This window comes from Prionailurus viverrinus, chromosome X (genome assembly GCF_022837055.1).
Source record: "Prionailurus viverrinus isolate Anna chromosome X, UM_Priviv_1.0, whole genome shotgun sequence".
NCBI classification, from domain to species: domain Eukaryota; kingdom Metazoa; phylum Chordata; class Mammalia; order Carnivora; family Felidae; genus Prionailurus; species Prionailurus viverrinus.
In genome coordinates this window covers 37,850,138-37,875,720 of record NC_062579.1, presented here as the reverse complement: position 1 = coordinate 37,875,720, position 25,583 = coordinate 37,850,138, and the positions used below count along the sequence as shown (strand labels likewise).

Genomic DNA, 25,583 nt, shown 5'->3' with positions numbered 1-25,583 from the left:
TGATAAGGCTAGACTTTGCTAGGACCATATCCTTACTTTAGCTCCTTCTTCCCTACCCTCTCGGCCTCACTCCTTTATCAGTTTCTCCTGAGAGCACTCCCCCTCAATAAATCATGTACGTTCAAATACTGTCCCAGGTTCTGCTTCTAGGCACCCACACTCGAGACAACTTGTAAATCTTCATTAAAGTGGTATACTTTGCAAAGTACCTCAATATTTGTTTGTTTAATTATTTGGGGGGGCGGAGAGAGAGAGAGCGTGCGAGCGAGCGGCAGAGAGACAGGGAGACACAGAATCCGAAGCAGGCTCCAGGCTCCGAGCTGTCAGCACAGAGCCCAGTGCGGGGCTCGAACCCACAAACCATGAGATCGTGACCTGAGCCAAGGTCGGATGCTTAACCGCCTGAGCCACCCAGGCGCCCCTAAAAGCACTTCAAAATAAAATTTTTTGTTAAGCAAAACTATAAGTAAGTACAGTGCAATCTTGAGTAACTTCATGATGTGCCTCAATGTCTTATTTTTGGATATATTATTCAGCTGTTTATTTACTAGCCCTCTTTGCAGGGTAGAGACTTTATAAAGGCATTCTTTTCTTCCTTACCTCCCACAATGAGTATTCCTTTGTTTTGGCAGAAATGAAATGTGCACCAGGCCTCACTTTGCACCCTTGGGAGCGGTAATTGAATGGCAGTTTTCAGATCTTATTCCTACTACAATCTCAACCAAAATGATTAACAGCATGCTGATTTATTTTAACAGTGACTGCAAGCCAGGCAAAATATAAATGTATAAAGTAAATGCCTTCCTTGGGTGAAACTCCCTTTTAAAGGAGCACTGTCTGGAAGTCAACCCAACTGGGATTATTTGGAACTGGAATCTAAGTCTGTGGTTTGGTGGCTACTTGACTCCCCATTAATATTCTCATAGAAGAGCAGGCAGGCAAGGAAAAGTGATTAGCTTAAACACAGCCCTTTCCTTCTCTATGCCCAGGAGACAGACTTTTGAAATGCATGGTCAGTGCAAGGGGCTCCTTTTCACTACCCTCTGTGGGGCCATGTAGGAGTTTAAAAATAATCTGAGGTTCTGCTTTAAACATATTCACACCCTTTGACCCAGGAATTCTACTTCTAACATTCATCTTTGAAAAATAATCCAAAACACAGAAAATGATTATGGACAAAGATGTCCATTAAAATTCTACAATAGGGGCACTGGGTAGCTCAGTCAGTTAAGCATCCAACTTTGGCACAGGTCATGTTCTGTCTCTTAAAAATAAATAAAAATTTAAAAAACCCTATAATAAAAATAAATGAAACCTAGCTATCAAACAAAAGAGGAATAATTAAAGCATGTTATCATATTTCATTCAATCACTTAAACATGGTATAAAGGGAAACATTTAGGTTAAAACGTTAAGTGGAAAAAACAGTATAAATATTGGTTTTTATGGAGAGAGTACATCTATGAAATAAAATATATGGAAAATAGATGAAGGCCATAAACCAATTTACTAACATTAGTTACATTAGTAAAATTAAAGTTGGATTTGGGGTGGTAAAAACAGTCTTTCCAATTTTTTCCATTGCCCACATTTTTACAGTACATTTATTATTTGAAAAAAAAAAAACTTCTAAGATTTCAAGGTATCTGTCTCTCATGCCACCCACAAATGATACAGCTGACCTGAAACACTTAGATTATAAAAATAGCTGTCGCTGTCATTCAAAATGGACATTAACCAGAGCTGGGAAAAATCCAGAAAAGCATAATACAATCAATTGGATAGAGAAGCCTCCATATTTTTAAAAGTTTATTTATTTTGAAAAAGAGAGAGAGACAGAGACAAAGAGAGAGAGAGAGAGGGGGGGGGGGAGAGAGAGAGAGAGAGAGGGGGAGAGAGAGAGAGAGAGAGAGAGAGAGAGAGAGAGAGGGAGGGAGGGAGAGAGAGAGGGAGAGAGAGGGAAAGAGAAACTCAAGCAGGCTCTGTGCTGTCAGCACAGAGCCGGATAGGAGGCTCAATCTCACAAATAATGAGATCATGACCTGAGCTGAAATCAAGACCCAGGTGCTTAACCATCTGAGCCACACAGGTGCCCCAAGAGAAGTCTTCATATTATAAAGGTAGTCCAAAAAGCACAAAACTGCAATATCTGGAGACATTTTTGGTTGTCATGAGTCAGAAGGTGGGGAGGTGTTACCGGCATCTATGGGGCTAGAGGCCAGGGAGGTTGCTAACCATCCAACAACCCACGGGATAGTCTCTTATAATGCACAGATGTATCTGGCCCAAACTGTCAATACTGCCAAAGTTGAGAAATCTTGCTCTAAAAGGATGAAGCAAAAATAGATAAGACTCAAGAAGGGTTTAGAAACGACTGGCTTGAGTTCATTCACCCTATCACAGAATAAAAGTAACAAAGGGGCACTCTTTGAAACCTAAAGGCAATTTTTATCAAAAAGAAAGCAGGACTTTGAGCAATGCTTAGGGAACTTCGAGAACTCACCAGTTCAAGAAGTGGAACAGAATGAAAATGTAAACAGGTTCAAGAAGGACTGAGATAAAATCAAGGAGGATAAATCCATGATGGTATTTGGAAGTAATCCTTAAGTAAAGAAACATCTGAAAGTCCAGCTCCCTTAGGCTTTCAGGAAAATATCCTTTAGAGCCATTAACAGAGACAGACGTCTGAGTTAGGTCACTGGTCAGACCAGAGCAGAACACTTCTTGCATCCTTTAGGGTCAAGTCCTGCCCATGTGGGCAAAGAACCTCCTAAACTGTTCCTTAAACAGAAATTAGGAATGTTATTAATGTGTTTCTTGAGCTGATTAGCTCTGCTTTAGGGTAAACAATACTAACCTCCAGGCTGAGGCCATTTGAGTCTACTGCCTATGGTTTAATTCAGAATTCACCCCTCTCTATGAAACGATTCAATCCACTGCTGCTTCAGTGTTGTGGAAACAAAACTTCCCTTCAAGTCTGTTCACCTCGCATATCTTTCTCCTCTGCCACATTTCACTAGTCCAGTGACTAAAGCCATATCTATCTAGAGACTGAGTAAACAAAATATAATCAGAAGAAAAAGAACATAGCCTACATATTTTACTGCTTCTCCTCATCCCCAACAAATCTTTGTCTTTAAAAAAGAGATACCAAAAGTTGGAGCAGATGACCTTTTCTGTATCTTAAAGACCGTCTTCATCTCAGTCATTTGTCATTTTAAAGCTTGTTTCTTAAAAATCAAGACACATCGTGTGCCTCATGAATTCCCTGTGACCAGATGAGGAGGCTGGAGGTCAATCAACTCTTTTCCAAAGTCTCCAAAATGCATTAGAGAAAAAAGAGGAAGAAAATATGATTTACCTAGGTAGGTTCCTGCCACTCAGAGAAGTATTTCCATTGTCAGCCACAGTTATCTCTATTACCAGGAAGCAGGCTTACCCTCGTCACTGTTTTTAAGTGTTTATTTATTTATTTTGGCGGGGGGGGAGGGATAGAGAGAGAGGGAGAGACAGAATTCAAGCAGGCTCTACACGGTCAGCACAGCACCCGATGCAGGGCTCAGTCCCGTGAACCATGAGACCATGACCTGAGCCAAAACCAAGAGTCAGATGCTTAACCTGACCCACCCAGGCGCCCCTTACCCTCTTTAATATACAGACTTGTTGACAAATTATTTGGGAATTTCAAGCCTCCTGAGTAGAAACCATCTTGCATGGAAAGGCCAGGCTGGGAAGTGAGTTTAAATCAGGGTTCAGTAAACTTTTTCTGGAAAGGACCAGCTAGCAAATATTTTAGAGTTTATGGACCATACGGTCTCTGTTGCAACTACTTAAATCTGCTATTGTAGCATGAAAGCAGTCACAGACAGCACATAAACAAATGAACATGGCTCTGTTCCAATAAAACTTTATAATACTGAAATTTGAATTTCATATAATTTTCACATCATGAAATATTATTCTTCATTTTTCAACCACTCAAAAATGTAAAAACCATTCTGAGCTCACAGGCCATACAGAAACAGGTGGCAGGCGAGATTTTGCTCACAGGCCACAGCTCGCCAACCTCTAGTCTAAACTACAAGAAGCCTTTATTTTAATGAAAGAAAAGAATATTGAAAATTGGAAGCCTACAACTGAATTATCACTCTCTTAACAGCACCCCCTTCTTCCTAACTTCTCAGCACACTGTTTGGCTGATACAGACCTCACTGGAAGGTTTCAGCCTGGGTGGTCTATTCTGTGATATTATCTTGACAGATTTTAATGGTCCTAGGTCTTTCTAAATTAAAATCTGTTTGATGCCTTTTAAGGGAAAAGAGCCCCAGTTCCAGCAAGTTTTTAAAAATTAGCACTACATGTTCTTTTTAATTTATGTACATATATTCAACAATTTCAACTACCCAAATAAGTAGGTTTGGCATTTTAAGAGTAAAAAGAGATATATGTGCAAAACATGAACCCTTTTGAGATAAAATACCATTTGCAAATAAGACCTCTTAAGAAAAAAGTAAATCGGTAAGAATAGCTTTTACTATGAAATACACAATTCTTTCTCCAGATAGAAACTCAAACAATTTTTAAAAATAGCGGTTTCCAATATGTCTTATCTGCTGCTGTGAGTTGCTTCCACATTGAAATTTTTGTTCACATGTACCCCTAACACATTTATAATATCTATCCAATTTAAAGTGATCATCAGAATTAGGAGGAAAAAAATAACCCTGGTTATATTAAAACCTTGGTTTTAGTAACAATAAAAGGCATATCAGCCTCACATATAAAGTCACAGAAACAGAAACAATCCCAAACTTACTGAGCAAGTTCAAATCCACTGCACACCAACAGTTCATACTGTGCTACTAAAGAGGGCAGACATTGCAGTGGCCACCAGAACTGAGAAACCAAGTCCTCTGGCTCCCTCAGGGCCAGGGTCACAGGACCAGGTGCACTAGACACATTGTCACAATGGCTTGGATGATCACAGCCGAAAACTGGTAACCAATGACGTGTGACAAACCAACCAGAGAGGGGTTTCGGTGTTAATCCCAAAATCAATCAAGTTGGTTGGGGGTGAAGTGGAGGGGGGAGTGAGGTTAAACTCTCACCTCTGGTTTGAGCAATGCCTATGGCAAAGGAGCAGTCAGACATGCAAACTGACACACAAGGGAAAGAGTCAGTACTGACTTTGAGGGCAACAAAAAGTGAAGGAAAATGAAATACGGAGCTACAGATTTTCCTCAGGAGGAATGAAAGGGACTGCGCCCCAGATGCCAACACAGGTTAAGCCCCAAGAAAATGTATCTAGCCTCTCAGCAGAGGTTCTCCATCCCCATTACCCACTGGAATCATCTGGGGACCCTGTAAAATTCCCAGTGCCCAAACTGTACCCATTGCCAATTAAGTCAGGATCTCTCAAAGAACCAGCTTTTGGATTCACTGTTTTTCTCTGTTGTTTTTGTTTTCAACTACATTAACTTTTCTTTCCTTTATTATTTCCTTCCTCCAGCTTGCTCTGAGTTTACTTTGCTCTTCTTTTGTTCTATTTTCTTTAGGTTGAAGCTTTGGTTATTCATTTGAGATCTTTCACCTATCCCTCATGTAAGCATTTAGCGCCATAAATTTCCCACTCAGCGCTTATTTAGCTACATCCCACACGTTTTGATATGCTGTATTTTCATTTTCATTTTCATTCAGGTCAATGTATTTTTTTCTTTTCTTTTAGACTTCCTCTTTTACCCTTGGATTAATGAGAAGTGTGTTATTTAGCTTCCAACTGTTTGGAAACTTTTCTGTAGTCTTCCTGTTTTTGATTTCTAGTTTGACTGCATTATGGTCAATGAATATACCCTGTATAGAACGGATATAATTCTATGTCAATTAGATCTGGTTGGTTGCTGGTGTTATTTCTTCTATATCCTTGCTGATTTTCTGTCTAATGGTTCTATCAGTTACTGAAAGGGGCACTGAAACTCCCAACTCTAATTATGGATTTGTCTTTTTCTCAATCTAGTTCAGTTTTGCCTTATGTACTTTGAAGCTCTGTTATTTGGTGGATACAAATTGAAGGGGGGTGGTGGCGGCTTACTAGGTTGAGCGTCTCTTGATTTCAGCTCAGGTCATGATTCCAGGGTCATGGGATAGAGCCCTGCATCGGGCTCCACGCTAGGTGTGCTTGCTTGAGATTCTCATTCTCTCTCTCCCCCACAAAATAAAAATTTAAAAAGTCCATCTAAGATTGTTGTGTCTTCTGGATGGACTGACTCTTTGAATCTTTATGTAGCATCCCTCTTGTCCTTGGTAATTTTCTTTGCTCTGATGTCTAATCTGTCTGAAATTAGTAATGTAGCCACTCCAGCTTTCTTTTGATTGGTGCTTGCACAGTATATCTTTTTGCATCCACTTACTTGTAAACGACCTGTATCATTACATTTAACATGGGATACAGTGAAATGTGTCCACTCCATCTTGTCGGGAACAGCAAGTTCGCTCACTCTACTGTTTTTGTAACTCCTCGCATTAAATTTAGGCATTATCTCAAAATCTCTCGTTTCAAAAAATTATCTCCAAATAAAAAATTAATGATTAAAAAAAGGAAATACATGATAAAAGGGCATCTTATGTTCCTACCATATCTGGAGAGTATTAAATTAAGAAGGACTTGTGAGACTTTCACTTACTGCATTCTCCTAGAAGAAGGAAAGAAATGGGCTAAGAAAATAGGTAAAATTTACAGGCCTGAGCCTGAGTGTAACTGGGAGGCTGACTACCTATCTGCGGGCCAGTTGGTAACAAGGAAAATCAGTTGGTTAACAAGAATGTAACTATTTTTCATTAAAAGATCAATATTCACCACACCTGGTGCTCCTGGTATTTCTTTGTGGATAGGCGCTGTTTTTCCTGCATTTTCTAGTTTCCCTGTCTGGGTTTTAGTTATTTTACTACTTACTGACATTTTCAAAAGGTTAACAGAGGGAATTTAAAATGTATATATAACTTGAGAAGGAATAAAACTCTCATTAATTAGTTATACCACTTGTTAGTTCTGTAAAAGAAATGATGAGTGAGAAAGCTGGAAAGTACTGACTAAAATGTGGCTTTCTGAGAATTAGTTGTGTTCAGTCATTTATGTCATTCATGCTTCAGTGCCCCAGGAAGCCAGATTTGGATACAGGTAAGTAGTCATTTGAGACAAAACTGCAAAAGGTTACCCCTGAACTGTTTTAAATGCTAACCAAAGAGATCACTAAACAATCTAAGATAAGGATTAGAGAGCATAGCTGGAAACTAATTATCTCCTCTTGGCCCTAGGAAATTAAACTTCTGTGTAAACTAAAAGCACTCATATAGGAATATGAATCACAGGGAAAAGGAAACAGGTTTTTCTTCTCTATCCATTTCTCCTATCATCTCCGTGCTATTTCGATCATTCCAAGTAACTGTTTTTATAAAGCGATGGACAGATAAAAAAAATAAACTCTCAAAAATTTAAAATAAAACTCATTGTTGCTGTTGTGTGGAAAGTGACTACCCTTCTCAAAAACATCTGTGAGCCCAGGCTGTGGTTGATTGTCATGACGATGAAACTTTCCTGGACACTAAGACTCAATATTTTCTTATCTGAAAATCTGCAGTTTAATTTCATCCTTCAAGATCAAAGGCACATAAATTGACTTGGCCCATTGATTTGATGAATCTACGGAAAGCTGCCAGGCAAGACAAGTCCACGGAATAACTCATAAGTTGATAATGTTTAAAACAACTTTGGAAAAACTGTTGAGAACTGAACAGAGGCTAAAATACCCAACGTCAGTCACCAATCTATCTTTCTACACAGCTCACCAGAAAAGACCTAACCTCTACTTGACCACTCAGTGAGGGAGCTCACTATCTCAAGGCAATCATTCCAATTTTTAGACAGCTCTAAATGAAGAAATAACTTTCTATGAACAGAAAAAATCTGCTTTTTAAATTCCTAATTTAATTCTGCCTTTATACTAGGATTTATACCTGTTAACAGGTTCAAATCTCTCCCTACCTTTAACCCCAAACTCTCTTGACCCTACGTCATTTTTCTCTACTTAACATCCAATTCCTTTCTTTCCCTTATCTTGCAAACTCCTCAAAATGTAGTCTATGTTCTCTCTTCCCCTCCCTGCTTTCAGTCACCCCTCAACAGGCTTCGACCACACCACCGTTCTTGAAAAAGTCACCAGTTTGAGCATATTTCTCCACCCTTGTCTCTAAGTACCTGTATGCTGAATTTGACATACTGATCACTCCCTCCCTCCTTCCCACCATCCCTCTTGAAACAACTGCCTTGGTTTCCAAAGGGTTTTGTCCAGATTCCCTATGTTGCTCCCTAATATCCTTTTCTTCCTCTAACTGTCTTAATAAGTGATGATGCTTTCCCAAAGTGCCCTACACTACACACATGCTTATGGCACCAAGGAAGGAAACAAAGCAAAAAAGAGGGAGGGGAAGAGGGAGAAGAAAAAAAAGAACAAGTCCAAAACCCCCTGTCAACCATACATATCAACCTGGAAGATGATCAACACTAAGGTCTCCATTGGTACCCTCCTTTATGTGGTCACAAAATCTAGAAAAGTCTCCTAATTCTTTCCTTTCTCTCACCTTGGATCAGTCATCAAATCTTGCCAAGTTAAACTCTGAAATAATCTTCTAAATCAATATTCCCCTTTTAACCTTCATTTTCCTAGTTTGGGACCTAACCACCTCCTAAAACCAAGACTATGATAGGAGCTTCCTAACTTACTGATTTCACCTTACACCCAACTGCCAAATATTATCTGAAACATAAATTAGACTATGTCCCTTCACTGCTGAGAGACTTCAATGGCTTCCCTTTGCTCTCAGATATTTTTTTAAAAAATTATTTATTTTGAGAGAGAACAGAGACAGAGGGAGAGAGACAAAATCCCAAACAGGCTATGCACTAGTCAGCACGGACTCCCATGTGGGGCTCAAACCCACGAATCTGTGAGATCACGACCTGAGCCAAAATCAAGAGTCGGATGCCCAACTAACTGAGCCACCCAGGCGCCCCTGCTCTTAGATCTTTTTTAAAAAATGTTTATGTATTTTTGACAGACACACACACAGACACAGACACAGACACACACACACACACACATGTGCGTGCGCGTGCAAGTGGGGGAGGGGCAGAGACAGAGGGAGACAGAATCCGAAGCAGGCTGCAGGCTCTGAGCTGTCAGCACAGAGCCCCACGTGGGGCTCGATCTCACGAGCTATGAGATCATGACCTGAGCCAAAGTTGGAAGCTTAACCAACTGAGCCACCCAGGTGTCCCCTCACTTTTTAATGTTGAGATCTTTATTAAGGTCCTCATGAAGGCCAACAAGGTCCTCCACAATCAAGCTGCATCTACTTCTACAGCTTTATCCTTCACCACACTGCCCTGGTTTTATGTTCTAGCAACACTGAATCTCTGTAGTTCCCATCCCCATGCTGCTTCTCACCCATATACTTTATATAATCATACCATCCCTTCTGCCTGGAAGGTTCTCTTCTCACTTCCTCACTTAGAAACATATAAACTCATCCTTATAAGGCTTAGAAAACATGTCACCTCTTCTAGAAAGCCTCCCTTGTCTGACTCATCCACACTTTGACAATCCCAACAGCAATATGCCCTAGGAATGGCCTGTGTATAGATAGCACCATCACTAACTTAAACTGTTTTGGGACCACCGATATATATATTTAAAAAATCTCCAACTAGAATAGGAGTTCCTACCAGGCATGGGCTAGGTTTTTTTTTTTGAAAAATTTGTAATGGATGTTATTCTTCCTTTATCTCTTTGAAAATACTACATTTTAGGGGCGCCTGGGTGGCTCAATCGGTTGAGGGTCCTACTTTGGCTCAGGTCATGGTATCGTGGTTCGTGAGTTTGAGCCCCGCATTGGGCTTGCTGCTGTCAGCACAGAGCCCTCTTGGGATCTTCTGTCCCCCTCTCTCTCTGCCCCTTCCCTGCTTGCACTCTCTCTCTCAAAAATAAATAAATCTTAAAAAAAGAAAATCTTAAACTTTAAAGTCATTCTAGAATTATTCTAATTGGGAGTGGGAGTAAAATGCTTCTTATTTGCTGATTGCTAGTTTGGACAAGTGTTCTCACTTTGAAATTTCAGTTTGCAGGCTAACCTTGTAAAAGTTCATTTACCCCCTTCTTCATTCACCCTCTCCATTGAGAGGTGTTTCCTCCCAGGATTCTCAGTCCCATCTTACCAAGAGGGAGAAAAGTACAGATTTAGACAGTAAGCCAATAATAAATTTGTCTCTGGCCCTCAGTCTCTCCCTGCTCTCTTACCTGCCACTCTGAATAGAAGTAACATCTTTTTCTGTCTCTGTCCATAGGCAATCCTTGACTTCATAGTCAGGGATCATTTCCTCCGTTCACTGAATGTTTTGATCCCCATGATCTACAGAAATACAATCCCCAGATATCTCTACCTTTTTCTGGATCTAGAGTCCAGAAAATCAGTAACTAGAAGCCCATGACTAATAGTCTCCATTGACTGCTTGATGTGTTTCTGGTTCAGAGATTTACTTTTCTTGATCACAGATACGTCTTTCTAATTTTATTTATTATCACTTTGTTTAGAATGGAGATACGAGTTTAAAGTATGAAATCAGATCCATCTTGACCAGAAGTCCTTAGGTTTAAATTTTACAAGTACTACATAATCTTTTAGATCAGGGATCATTCAGCAAACTACAGCCCCTAGGTCAAATCTAGCTCACTGCTGGTTTTTGGTACAGCCCATAAGCTAAGAATGGCATTGATATTTTTAAATGGTTGAAAAAAATCAAAAGAAGAGTAGTATTTCATGACATGTAAAAATTATGTTAAATTCTTATTTCAGTATCCAAAAAGTTTTATTGGAATACAGTCATACTCATTCACTTATGCTTTCCACTTATCAACTGCTATGTAACAAACCAGTGCAAAACAGGGGTGTCTGGGTGGCTCAGTCAGTTAAGTGTCTGACTCTTGATCTCTGCTCAGGTAGTGATCTCAAGGTTCATGAGTTTGAGCCCCGCACTGGGCAGCACGGAGCCTGCTGGGATTCTCTCTCCCTCTCTCTGCTCCACCCCACTCAAAATAAATAAATAAATAAGCTTTAAAAATTAAAAACAAAACCACTGCAAAACAGAATGGCATAAATTCATCTCAGGAATTCTGTGGGTCAGGAATTCAGATAAGGCATGACAGGAATGGCTTTTTTCCTGTTCCAAGATGTCTGGAACCCTCAGCTGGGAAGACAAACAGCTGGAATCATCTGGAGGCTTATCTGGCACCTTTGACAGGGATGACTGGGCTCAGCAGACACCATCTCCAGCATATGCCCACATAAGGCCTCTCCAGCAGAGGTGGCTTGAGGGTAGTCAGACTACTTACATGGAGCTCAGGGGTTCCAGCATGAATATTCTTTTTTTTTTTTTTAAATTTTTTAACGTTTATTTATTTTTGAGACAGAGAGAGACAGAGCATGAATGGGGGAGGGTCAGAGACAGAGGAAGACACAGAATCTGAAACAGGCTCCAGGCTCTGAGCAGTCAGCACAGAGCCCGACGCGGGGCCTGAACTCACGGACCGCGAGATCATGACCTGAGCCGAAGTCGGACGCTTGACCGACTGAGCCACCCAGGCGCGCCCCAGCATGAATATTCTAATGAACAAAGGCAGAAGCTGCATTGCCTTTTATGACATAGCCTCAGAAGCCACATACTCTATTCTACTGGTTGAAGCAGTCACAAGCCAACCCAGATCTAACTGGAAGGAGACACAGGCCCTGCCTCCTGATGAGAGTAGTGTCAAAAAATCTGCAGCTATGTTTTAAACCTGCGTTTATGGTCTTCATATCATTTAGTAGCAAGGATCCAGAATTAATGACTGACTTAAAGTGTGACAAGCACACGTATCAGAGCAACCAAGTTTCAAAAAAAAAAAAAAATTCAGCTTCACAAAAGGACTGTCATCAAGGCCCTGACTTGTGAACAATTTTAATACTTTTCTATTTGTTTCTGATCAGCCTTTAACTCTGAACATACTGAACATACAGAACATAGGAGTTTTTAAAATTTTTTTTCCGAACACGTGAGTTTTTAAATGTTACAGAAGTAACTGAAGCTTTTAAGAAGAGTAATCTGCACTTGTGTCATAAATAGCAAAAATGGTTCCAATTCTCCACCCTTTTCGTTATTTATGCCCTTTCAAGGTGACTCTGAAGCTCCTTCCCACTCCTTGAGTCTAGACTGGCTTTGTGACTTGCTTACAGCAACACAATACAGCAGAGGTGAGGGAGTGCCAGCTCTAGGCCTCGGCCACAGGAGGCACGGCTACTTCTACTCAGTTTTAGAAACCCGCCCAGCTACCACGAAAACAAGTCTAGGCTAGCTTGCCACAGGAGGAGAGATGTAAAACCCAGTATTCCTACCCGCTACCACTGCCCCAGCGGACCAGCCAACCTCAAAAGCAGAGCTCCCTGCTGACCTGTAGTTAACGCAGGCATAAGGGAGACCAGCTAAGAACAGCAGAACCACTCGGCTGAACCCAGCTCTAATAGCCGACTCTTAGAATAATGAACCAAATGATTACTATTTTGAGCCACCAACTTTTGAAGTGGCTAGATACACAGCAATAGTTAACTGATAGAATTTAGAAGGCAGTTTTTAATGACTAACCGTAAAATGGAAATGCCATCACACACTTCGGACTCACTACACTGAATGACCTTGGACACCGAATGATTCTCCAAAGCAGGAACTACTGCCAGGCTCCACTGAGAAGGGCACTCAAACTAACGCCACGATCCCAGGGGTCAGACACCTGACCCCAGAGAAGAAATCTGTAATAGCAGCCATATAAATAGCAAACATCACTCCATCTACAGTCTTTCATCTTACCTGATGCCAAGGCAGCCATAAGGTGGCCCCTCAGGCCAGAGGGAAGTGGCACGTGCAACCAGCAGTTAGCCAGTTAACTAGAATGTCAGAACAACACATCCCACATCCCTAATACTTTACCTGAAGAGAACTTAACATTGCTATTAGAATGCCTGTTCCTTTTAGCTATAATTCCCATCCTCTTTATTGGCCCCAGTGTTACCCTTTGGTGCTCTCCAGTAAAGGCAGGGCAGATACCAATTCAAAAGATTAATTATACTCAGGTAACTACACACACACACACACACACACACACACACACCCCAGAATTCACACATCCAATTACAGGTTAACTTCCAAGAGACCCTCTGAGGCAGCAAATATTTGTTCCAACAATGCAATTTCTCAAAATACTTAGGACATTTTTTGCTTGAGTTTGCTTTCTGTTCCTTTGACATATCATATTCCTTTGACCAAGGTCAACGGAAGCAAATTTTTTCCTTTGAAGATGAATTTCAGTTTTGGACACAATCACATGTCATTCAAAGTCCATTCAAGTGAACATGCAACTCAGGTGTGTAAAACCAGTTTTAGTCACTAACAAGTTGGGAAAAGAAACTGCAAGGCTGATTTATAATTCCAATTCTACAGTTATTGGCTGGCAGGTTAAAAATCTGTAAGTACAAAAACCCTTCAATGGCTCCCTGCCGCTTACAGCACAAATTTCATACTCCTAGGCCTAGTATCGAAGGCCCTCCACAGTGTGGCCACAGCTCACCTTTCCAGTCTTATTTTCCTTGTGCAGTCTCTTTGCTAGGGAAGCTAAACCCCTCACTGCTCCCCACTCACATGTCCTGGTGCTTTCTTGCATCCATACATCTGTTCACACTCTTCCCCTGAACCGCCCTCTATATCCATGTCATCTGTCTCTAGACGTGATACATTGCCCAACACTGTACGTGACTCAAATAAATATTTATTCGATGAATCAATTCCTTGGATGGCTTATAAAATGGCTCTGAAGGTAATTCCACAAAGGAGAGCTCCAAAGACATTCTAAGCAAGGGGGTAAGTAACTAGCCTTCAACATGTATTTTGAGGATGAAGTAGGAAACACTGGAACAGCAACTTATTTGTAGTCATGCCTAATGACTGCCTAAGAAGGCCTACTCAATCAGGTACTGAGCCAGAAATGAACTAAAAATTCCAGGCTACTCTAGTCTACCTAGACCATCGATCGCCGTGTTACTGTATTTAAGATGGCAGGCCTTGGAGTTCTGGATTTCTGGGATTCTCTCTCAAGATATCCAAGTTAAAAACAAACATTACTTCTAGATATATATACCTAGAACTGAAATTGCTGTATCATTTACTAGTTCTATTTTTAGGGTTTTTTTTAAAAATAATCTCCGTACTGTTTTCCATAGTGGCAGCATCATTTTACATTCCTACCAACAGTGTAACAAGGGTTCTAATTTCTCCACTTCCTTGCCAACACTTATATTTTAAAAAGAAACATAATAGCTGTTGTCCTAACAAATGTGAGATGATATCTCATTATGGTTTTCATTTGCATTTCCCTGATGATTAGTGATGTTGAGCACCTTTTCATATACCTGTTGGCCATATATATGCAAAAGAACTGAAGTCAGGATCTTGAAAAGATACCTGCCCACCCATGTAGCATTATCTACAAGAGTCAAGACACGGAAACAACCCAAATGTCTATCGACAGATGAATGGATACAGAAAATGTGGCATATACATACAACGGAATATTATTTGGCCTTTAAAAAGAAGGGAATCCTACCATTTGTGACAAGGATGACCTTGGAGGACATTATGCTAAGTGAAATAAGCCAGTCACAGAAGGACAAATACTACCTGATTCCACTTATATGGGGTATCTACAGTAGTCAAACTCATAGAAACGAGAGAGTAGAGTGACGGTTGCTAGGGGCTGGGAGGAGGGGGGAATGGGGAATAGTTGTCCAATGAGTATAGAGTTATACAAGATGAATAAGTTCTAAAGACCTGCTGTACAACATAGTGTCTATTAACAATACTGTACTATACACTCAAAAATTTAAGAGGGTAGATCTCATGTTAAGTATTATAACACAGAAAGAACAAGGGAAAAAAAAGAACAAGGAAACTTTTGGAGATGATGGATATGCCTATTACCTTGACTGCGGTGATGGTTTCACAAGTATATGCGTATATCCGAACTCATCAAATTGTATACACTGAATATATGCAGTTTTTGTGCATCAATTATACCATAGTAGAATTGCTAAAAAACACTAGTTTGATAGGTAATGGATATGTCACAAGTTATTATAAAGACTCTCTAAGAATTTATGAGATCCTTTCCCCTCTGATGAAATTAAGCCTAAAGCAAGAATAAACTGAAAATATTTTCAAATCATTCGTGTGGTAAAATTAGTTTATATTTGGTTGAACCACACGAAACTGCCATTGTTGTAGGTCAAAATGTTTTGAGTATCAGCAATGTCATATCGTTCAACCTAATACTCCAGAATTTTGCTCATGAACAAAAATATGTAAGAAAAGATGCCTTCCTTTGCCTTCAAAGCCCTCACACACACCGGAGAATCTCAATTCTTATGGACTTTTGAGGACTTATAATAAAGAAAGAAATACACAGAGCCCTGTCTATACATTATTTCTTAGTTCAAAACACCTAGTTTCCTTTAGGAGTTGTATTCCACTTACCAGACTCAAGGTAATTGGCCTGTGAGTCCCCAGTGGGGATATTAGGTCTCTCCAGCTACATCTCAAATTTCTAGGTCAGATCTGAGCACCCTCTTCCCATGTTCCATTTGCACACTGCAAACAGGCCATCACACCCAGGATTCCTGAATGTTGTTTAATGCAAGAGACAAAAGGGCATCTGATCATTATTATCAGCATGGGCTGGGGTGGGGGGTGGGGGGGGCTTGATTTTATCCTCATTTCTTCTGTTTTTCCTGCCCCAGAGTTGCAGCCAGCTGGCTAGACTCTCTGGGTTTCTTTTCGGTCAGAGCAGGAGAAGCCTCAGAAGCAGGATTCCTAACCCTGTGTGTGTGGCTGGAGTGGTGAGGCAATTACCCTCCATCTGCCTGGGCAGCCGCAATAAGACCCTGCAAGGAGGCGCAGGTGCTGTGACTAACTGGCACACTCCCAGGCTACAGTCAACACCACGTGCTCAGAACAGAGGCTCAATTTTAATCCTTCTGAGACACCATTTCAGGAATCAGCCAATACACAGACATGTAATCAATGTAATGCTTTTGTGTGCTTGCATGGGTCTTGAGCTGGCAAATTTTCCACATTAAAATTTTTACAATTTTCTGCACAGAAATTTTTAGAATTACCCAAGGCAAGTATAAATGCAATCTTTTTTTTTAATGGTTAATGTTATTTCGTGAGAAACACTGAATACATAATTTCAGCTCCAACGGTCAGAAGATCCTGTGCTTTCAAGTTTACTGTTAGAAATGCAAAATAGGGACAGCAAAACTCCATCATCCCACCTCTGTTCCCTCAGTACAGGATGTTTTCCTCTTTCAAAGGTCTTTTTTTTTTTAATAAGATTTTTCATCCAGTGTGTTTTAAATAACTGATTTTCTCTATTTCCCCAAGCAGATCATTGTATGGTCTAATTAAGTTGTCCCTTAGGAAACATCATCCCTGACATGCAAAGAGACAAAACAATGGTGGCAGATTGTGGAAACAGGAATACTTCGTTTCTACCCATTGAAAAACTATAAAAAATCAAAAGTGCCAAAATTACTCCTAAGCTATTCATATGCAGTGATTTGAAATATCAGTAATTCACAGGAGACTGGTAAAAAGTTCTTAGTTTATTTACTGTTTTTCCCAGGTTCTGAATTCAGAATCCCATATTCTTTCTTCAACAGCTGACAGCATTACAACCACCTAAAACAGGTTCAGAAGGTTCTGTTGCATATGGTATAAGTGATGCCCTATTTTTTGCATGGACCTGTCTCAGAAGTAAAGCCGAGAAGGAACTGAGTCTCACAGGTTCACTCTTACAGGGCTCATCAAGTAATTCGATAAAGATGTGATGAAAGAACTTGGGCTGGAATTTGGGGCACCTGGGTGTTGGCTCAAATTTCTAGTCCGTTACACCACACCATTTTTATTACAGTGGCTTTGTAGTAAATTTTAATCTAGTAAAACAAACTCTCCTCACAAAATTTCCTGATGATTCTTGGGCATTTGTTCTTTCCAAAATGCAAATCTGATCATGATACTCCTTAGTGTAAAACCCTTCCATTGTTCCCCAGTGCTCACAGATTTCCTTGTAGGCCCTCGTAAGGCTGTAATTTAGTGGAGTCGGGAGTACAAGTTTAGGGCCAAAGCTGACTGCTCAAAAGGAGAGGAGAGTCCGTGATGCCACCAGAGAGCCCCTTTCCCTGCCCCGGTTCCTCATCAGGCTCACTCTTTCCTTTAAGTAAGTGTTGAACAAATATTTAACAACGGTTTTGCGAGGGTGCTAAATCAGGGTCCCCAAGACCACCTCCAACTTCTGTTACTCGCTAGGAGGACTCACAGAACCCAGTATATAATCACACTCTCGGCTATAATTTACTACAGTGAAAGGACACAAAGCAAAATCAGCAAAGGGCAAATGCACACTGGATGAAATACAAGGGAGATCAGGCACAAGCTTTTAAGAGTCCTCTCCCAGTGGAGTTACACAAGGATGCACTTAATCTCCCTAGCAACGAGTTGTGACAACACATGTGAAATGCTGTCCACTAAGGAAGCTCAGTAGGGCCTCAGTACCCAGGGTTTTTAATTTTTTTTCATGTTTATTTATTTTTGAGAGAGGCAGAGAGAGAGGGAGACACAGAATCTGAAGTAGGCTCCAGGCTCTGAGCTATCAGCACAGAGCCTGATGCAGGGCTTGAACCCACGAACCGTGAGATCATGACCTAAGCCAAAATCAGATGCTTAACTGACTGAGCCACCCAGTGTGCCCAGGGTTTCGATTGGAGGCTGGTCACATATGCACCCTCTGACTGGCAAATACACAAATTTCAGACTCCAAGAAGGAAAGCAGGTGTTCAGCAGAAATCACATTGTTTGTATAAACAGTGCAGGCACAATGGGCCACAATGAGTTCTGGGAATGATGGGAACCCTCCTGAAAATCAAGTTCCCAGATACCCACCCACCAAGGGACAACCTTGTAAGCAGGCCTTTCAAAGCCAGATCTGCTAGGGTACTTTGTTGCACAGATGTCAATCATTAGCCTGGGCAGGTACCAACAAATCCTGTCCAGACCTTGATGGGGGGCGCGGGGGGGGGGGGACAAAATCATGAGAGTTCTCTGATCAACATACTATGGGAACAGGAATGGAGAAATCCCTACCCTCTCCCAGTGGCAAAAAGGGGCAATGAGGACTGCTTTCTGGGAGAGGCAATGACTGAGCCAGGTCTGGACACATGACAAATACTGTGGTGTGTCTATATTTAAAACCCAACCAGGAGGGTGATCTTGGCTAGTTAATTAACTAAACTGTATCTTAGGAAATGAGTTGCCCACATGAACCAAGGCTATTAATCACTTTGATTCCCTGCTTAAACTGTATGGCTTCCAAACCTCTCGCAAGCCATGTGGCCTTGCCCTGCAACCTACTTTGCCAGCCCCACCTGTGCCTCTCTACCCCTTCACTCTCTGTGATCTAACTACTCTGGCCTCATTTCAGTGCCCGGAATATGCTTCTATTTCCAAAGTTCTGTACATATTATTCACCCCCCTACCCCACCATATTGCTCGTCATTGCCCTACCTACTTCACACATCTACTCCTCACGTTAGGTTTCAATCCAAACACCACCTCCTCAGGGCAGCCTTCGCTCACCTGCCCCAGAGTACATCAGAAACTGTCATTTACTTTCCTGCACCAGTAACTCTTCCTCTATCACTGTGAGCACATCAAAGTCCATTTTTTACACTTATACACTTCAAGAAGGCAGAGACTGTGCCTGTGTTGTTCAATTGATAACCTCTGAGCCTAACATGATACCTATCACATAGTGGGCACTCAGTAAACGTATTAAAGAGGAATGAATGAGGGCTCACTCTCGGTCCATGTGGTCTGGGTGAGGGCAACTCTATCCCTCCCTCCTTAACAAATACACACCTTCTGGGTCTAAGGCACATGACCAAGGCTGTACCAACAAGCGATCCAAGGGTTTTGACAGAAGCACTGGGAAAGAGGCATTGTATATGCTGCAGACAGCCCGCCTGAGAGTGAAACTAACTCAGAGGAAAGCAAAGGTGAGAGAAGGAGATTCAGGGCTATGATGAGCGTGAGGATATAGCCATTCCTAAAGGCTATTCTTTTGCCAGTGAACTTTTTGTTTCTTAGGTTAACTCTGAGTTGGGTTTCTGACACGTCACTAAGAATCCTAACACAAAAATAATAACTGAAATCAGACATGCAGTTGATCCCAAAGAACAACAGAAAGACCATCAGCAAGGCTAACTTGAGCTACTAGCCTAGGGAATCTTCACAGTTCCTTAAACTACCAACAAGTTTGGGGTGCCTGGGTGGCCCAGCTGGTTGAGCATGTGCCTTTGGCTTAGGTCATGACCTCAGTTTGTGAGTTCAAGCCCCGGATGGGGCTTGCTGCTGTCAGCACTGAGCCCGCTTTGGGTCTTCTGTTCCCCCTCTCTCTCCATCCTGCTCCCACTTGCACACTCTCTCTCAAAAATAAATAAAACATTAAAAAACTAAAACAAACAAACAAAAACCACCCAAAACTATGAACAGGTTTGGTTCTGGTGGTGCAGGGTGGGACAAGACACCCTGACTGGGGAGTAGAGCACAGGCATCCTGGGTAGTCATAGTCCTAAAAACCGCCTTGTTCCTCTCCTCTGGGCTAAAAAACGATTTCCAGCTATGACAGCAGAATCACTTCCTCTCATCTAAGAAAGCTTACAGAAACCAGACCTCCCAACAGACTGGATAGAGACAAAAATGTCCCTTATTTTCAGAGGCATGGAGTATAATCATTATAAATAAAGTGTGAATCTCACTCCAAACTGAATTCTAGACCAAATTAATAAAGCATTAGTTGGATAAGCATTTGAAAAAGAAACAGTCACTACCAGCTAGCTCAGGTTCTTCAAAATCACAACACACTCAACTTACTCTAGACTCCTTTCTGTTCCAGTCACTTGACTGATTTATGGAGATAAATATTTATAAGTGCAGGGTATATGGAGGTAGCTCACAAAGGCCATCAGGATTTTCCAGTTGGTAAGATGAAGAATGTAGGCTGCAGACAGACCTGAAAGGTGTCTTGTGGTGGGACACAGAGCTACCTATGCCTTTGGCCCTGTGCTGATCAAAACTCTGATCAGTAATGTACATGAACCTATGGTTACTGATCTACGAGGGGTAACGCTGATTAGAGGAAAGGGGAGGATTCAAAAGCTAATATGATTAAAAAAAAAACAGGATGAAATTTAACTAGAACGTATGTAAAGCCAATTTAATTTAAAAAACCCTATTTCCTCTTTTTTTTAAGAGAGGGAGAGTGGGGAGCACAGCGGTGGGGGGAGAGAGAGAATCTTTTTTAAAGTTTATTTATTTTTGAGAGAGTGCGTGCATGCAAGCATGCAAGAGGCGCAGAGACAGAGAGGGAGAGAGAGAATCCCAAGCTGTGAGTGCAGAGCCTGATGCGGGGCTTGATCCATGAACAGTGAGATATGATCCTGAGCCAAAATCAAGAGTTGGACGCTTAACCAACTGAGCCACCCAGGCACCCTGAGAGAAAGAGAATCTTAAGCAGGCTCCACGCTCAACATGGAGCCTGACGTGGAGCTCAATCCCACGACCCTGGGATCGTGACCTGAGCCGAAATCACGAGTCTGACGCTCAACTGACTGAGCCACCCAGGCGTCCCTAAAAACCCTATTTCCTAAATGTAGGATGCCAGCAAATACCACACAGAGTGATGCAGTTATACAATTTGGGCTAAATTTGGAAATATACCATCTACCTGAGTTGGCTAACAAGTAACAACCAAGTTTCTGTGTATTACAGAGAAACAACAACTAACAAAAGTGAATCCAGAGAAGAGAACCAAGATTAGAAAAAGGTTTGGGAATCATGTCACACAAATGACAGTTGAAAGGGTGAGGATGTAAATTGGTACAGCCATTTTGGATAGCAAAGACAGAATCCTATAAAACTGAAAATATCTATACCTTGTGACCCAGCAATCCCATTTCTAGGTACATATACTGGAGAAATGCTCACAAACTTACATCACCAATATAAAATTATTAATAAAAGAAAAATTCAGGAAGTATTTAGGCTTCTGTCAATAGGAGAGTGGCCAGACAGAATAAGGTCAATTCACACTCTGGGATACTTTGCAGCAGCTAAAAACAATGATATAGGTCTAGTTATCAACCAGGATGGGCTAAGTTTGCCAAAGTAACAAAAGGAACCTAAAATATGAGGGGCTTAACAAAACCCAAGTCTATTTATTCCTCATGCTACATGTTTAAAGTGAGCCTGCAGAAAAGCTAAATGTAGTTATTCTCAGACCCGGGCTGAAAAAGGCCCCATCTCTATTTGCCAAGGGCATGAAATCTCTTAAAATTTGCATTTGGAAGTATACCCATTACTTTTGTTGACGTTTCATTGGCCAAGTTAGCAAGTCACAAACCAAGTTAGCAAGTTAGCAAGTCACATGGCCACACCGAACTTCAAATGGGGCAGGAATTACAATCCCACCTTATGCCCAGAAGGCAGACAGACAAAAATACTATGTTACATAGAATGACTAATATAATATATAGTATGGAAAGATTATACAAATATATACAAATAACATGGAAAGAGTAATACAAAATAAATGAAAAGGTTTAAGACATTTTGCTGTGTGAACACACATTCATAATATCACCATTTATGTAAATTAAAACAGATCTAAAACAAATCTATATGTTGTTTATACATACCTATATATGCATGACACTGAGGAAGGAGGAGGATGACACTGGAAGAGATGATCAAAGGGAAATAATTATTTCTGTAATGTTTTAATGTCTCTAAGAAAAAAATATGATAAAATCTTAATTGTTGATAATTGTGGTTGGTGGAGAGTTGAGTGTTCATTATATTATTGTTTGAATCTTTCCATTGCATTAGAATCCTTGAAATAAGAAGCTGTTGAAAAGAACCAGGAATATTTTGGCCTGAGAAGACCACAGGTGGGAAACAGGGGGATGGCAAGTAGGAAAATAGATGGCTTTAATGATTTTGGACAAAGGAGATCTGCTCTGTGTGGCTATGAAGGGGAGAGCTGGGTTCAATGGTGAGAGTTCCTAGGAGGCAGATCTTGGCTTGGGAATAAAGAACAACTTATCATGGAAAGAGGACTGAGTAGCTTCAAAAATGTATGGAGGAAAAATACATACTCTTTGTTGGGGAGGGGTAAGTGATCAAGAGTCAGCCTGACTGACAGAGTATCGTGGAGAGGATTCCAGCATTGGGAAGGTATCTGGATTTGGTGATCTCCACGGTCCTTCCACTTCTCAGATTCCATCAACCTGGGACCAGAACCTCCCAGTTCAGAGCTCACAGGCTCTGGAAAATTCAGCAAAATTTTCCCAAGACAAGCTTTAAAAAATAATGCAACAATCTGAATTCAGTAGAGCATTTAATGGTGTTACCCGGGAATATTTCACAATCAATAAGGATTAATTCATTTAATTGGGCCTGAAAATTAATATAGGCGAGGGGTTACAAAAATTATTCTGGCCTTGAATAAAGCTACCTTTAACTCTCATGCCTGGTCAACCTTATGCACATAATTAAATCAGTATTATTTGTTGAACTGTTGCCTATTTAATCACTGCTTCTGTGACTTATCAGTTATTCTCCCAGTACCAAAGTCAAATTGCTCCCACAGCTAAAGAGATCTCCACAGAAACATTCCACTGAAATAAATATTACTTGGTAAAATCAAAGAGTAAGAATAATGAGTGTTTTCTTTTTAACTAGCTGCTTTGGCTACTGCCAAAGAAAAAACAAAAGTCTTAGCAGTGGAAAACGAGTATCATTGACCTGTCCTTGTGCGGGGAGGGTCAGTCTGGCATAAAAACAGTGGGGTCAGAACTCAGGCAGCTCCCTGTGGCTGCCTTGCTCCCAGTCCAAGAAGGTAAGAAATTTCAGTGGTAGTAAATGAGACAACATAATGTACCTGAGGATTTTCTTTCCAAAAGGTACCGTTATCTTTTGTACCAACAAGTTTTTATCTGTACATGGTGAATATATGCCCAGAAGATTATAAATTGAGTAGCCTTTACATGCCTGGAATCTGATGGATCTGAATAAGACACCAGGGAAGCCCACTGTGGTTTTTAAGGAATGTGTTTCCACCATAAAAATATTGAAAGCATGCTGCAACAAAAAAACCATGTGCTTTCTGTCCATGTATTTTTGCCCACTTAGGATTTCCTACCTGCAGCGATTCTGTACCACGTAACTAACAATAGGAAATACTTTCATAAAAGTATTGTTATTTAGTAGTTTCTTCCTATTAAATTTCAAGATTAACAAACCAAACCAAACCAAACCACACCAAACCACAGCTCAAAAGGTTCTTATATATTCCCAAATTAATGAGTTAGTGTGGTTTGAATACTACCTTCTTTCTAGACCCATATTCCTGGCTGTGCTGGAGCTTCATGTGGCCCGCCCCACAACCCCCAGAAATATGGCATGAAAGAAAAATCCGTAATATGCTGGAAAAGCAGCTGGCTAGACCACCACAATGCCTTGCAGAGACTCAGGTCTGGCCCTAATCTATCAGCAAAAGCTGATTACTCACCCCCCACCTCCCTAGCCTAGCTTCTCCATCCGTCAAGTGCAAGCACTTACATCCTAAGATGCCACAGGGAAGTGTATTTATCCTTGGAAGACAGTGTCTGGTGATAAAATGCAAGACTATAATGCTAGGAAGGAGTGTGGCTGGCGGAAACCAGAGACAAACAGGGGAGGAAGGAGGAGAAAGGGCTTGATGAATGAAATCCTGGGGGCAAAGGTTACTGGAAAACAGCAGGACAGAAGTAAGAGAATGTGACAGAGAGGCAGGGCCAAGGAAAACAACGAGGTCAATGATATGCTATATGAGGACAAAGAACTGTGCTTCCGGGTGAGATTACCACATATGCCTTCAGAAAAGTGGCTTTGGTTTTCAGGCCTTATGTATTCTGCCCAATAACGCCGCTCCTCTGCTTACCCTTAGAAACTTGTCTACTTAATTATACCAAAAGCTACATGTCCAAGACTATTATTTCAGAGATATAAATACTTTGGGGAAGAAGGGAACCAATCCAAAACATCACTTACAATATCAGTTAAGACTTGTGGCTCCAGGTAAGATGGAATAAACATACTCAATTTTCTGTCCACTGAATGCAACTATAAAATTTGTACAGAATGTGGCAGCTATTAGAGAACTCATTAAAGTATATAGCAGCAGGTAGATCAGGGAAGAATACCAGAATGCAAAGTACAACTGAACTAGTGATGATTTTACCACTTTTTTAACCTCCAGTACTCTCTGGCCTGAACCCAACACAACAAAACTTAAAAGTGAGTGAACACTGTGGTTAGAGCACATGTTCTGATGCAAGGTGTTTTTTTTTTTTTTTGTTTTTTTTTTGGAAACAGGAACTACTATAACTCAGAGAAACTAGGGGGAAATCCCCTGGGTTTTTTTTTTCTCCTTTTCCTCTCTTCTCCATGCCCAGAAAATCTCATGGTAGAGGCTGCAGCAATGAAATTAACTGGCAAAGGAAGGCCTAGGACTTAAAACTCTCAAGGGAAAGGAAACTTACATTCCATTCAGTAGAGTTATAGCTCCAAAAGGGCAAAACCAAATCCCATTGTTTTTTTTCTTTCTCTCTTTCTCTGTCTGCCTGCCCCTTGTGTTCCAGAGGCTGTGCATCATGAAAGTAGGTGGTTTCTGACTGGAGGACCAAAAAGGAAAGCTCTAGGAAACCAGAAAGTACCATGAAAATAACAAAGAGAGAAGAGCTCAGGAAAGCAAACCTATAAAGCTGCTTATGAACAATTCGGATCACCCCCACCCACACATATGTGGACTTGATCCTAATTATCATGTCAAAGACTTTGAGAACTTAGCTAACAGAGGAACACTCAGGTCCCAGATTGACCAGTGGGTGTCACACACGGTACAGATATGAATAGCACTGCAAAGGACCTGAATTCTAACACTGGAACTACAGTCCACAGAAAGGGAGTTGGAATTTGCACCCTGAACCTAACCAGGTCAACTGACTGCTGAAACAAATACATCAACATTCTCCATTGGAATGAAACAAGATCCAGAATCTAATACCATACTCTTCAAAATGTCCAGGATAAAACCCCCAATTACTTGCTATACAAAGGACCACAAAAATGCCAACTCACATGGGAAAAGACAATCAATAGATGCTAACAATGAGATGTAACAAATGCTGAAATTATCTAACAAGTATGTTAAAGCAGCTATTATAAAAAATGCTCAAATAAGCAATCACCAAACTTGAACACTCGTGAAAGCAAGTTAAAATACAAAGTACTGGCA

The 25,583-nt window shown here is 40.9% G+C and overlaps 1 protein-coding gene across 5 annotated transcripts in view; it reads right to left on the bottom strand.

The window, feature by feature from the left end:
* JADE3 (jade family PHD finger 3) overlaps positions 1-25,583 on the bottom strand; it is a 135,781-nt gene that overhangs the window by 69,371 nt on the left and 40,827 nt on the right. The window contains exon 2 of one of the 5 annotated variants that reach the window (XM_047844254.1): positions 21,943-21,980. The exons of the other annotated variants lie outside the window; for them this stretch is intronic. The gene's annotated coding sequence lies outside the window, so the exon portion shown is untranslated. The remainder of the gene's footprint in view (positions 1-21,942; positions 21,981-25,583) is intronic. 5 annotated transcript variants of the gene reach the window in all.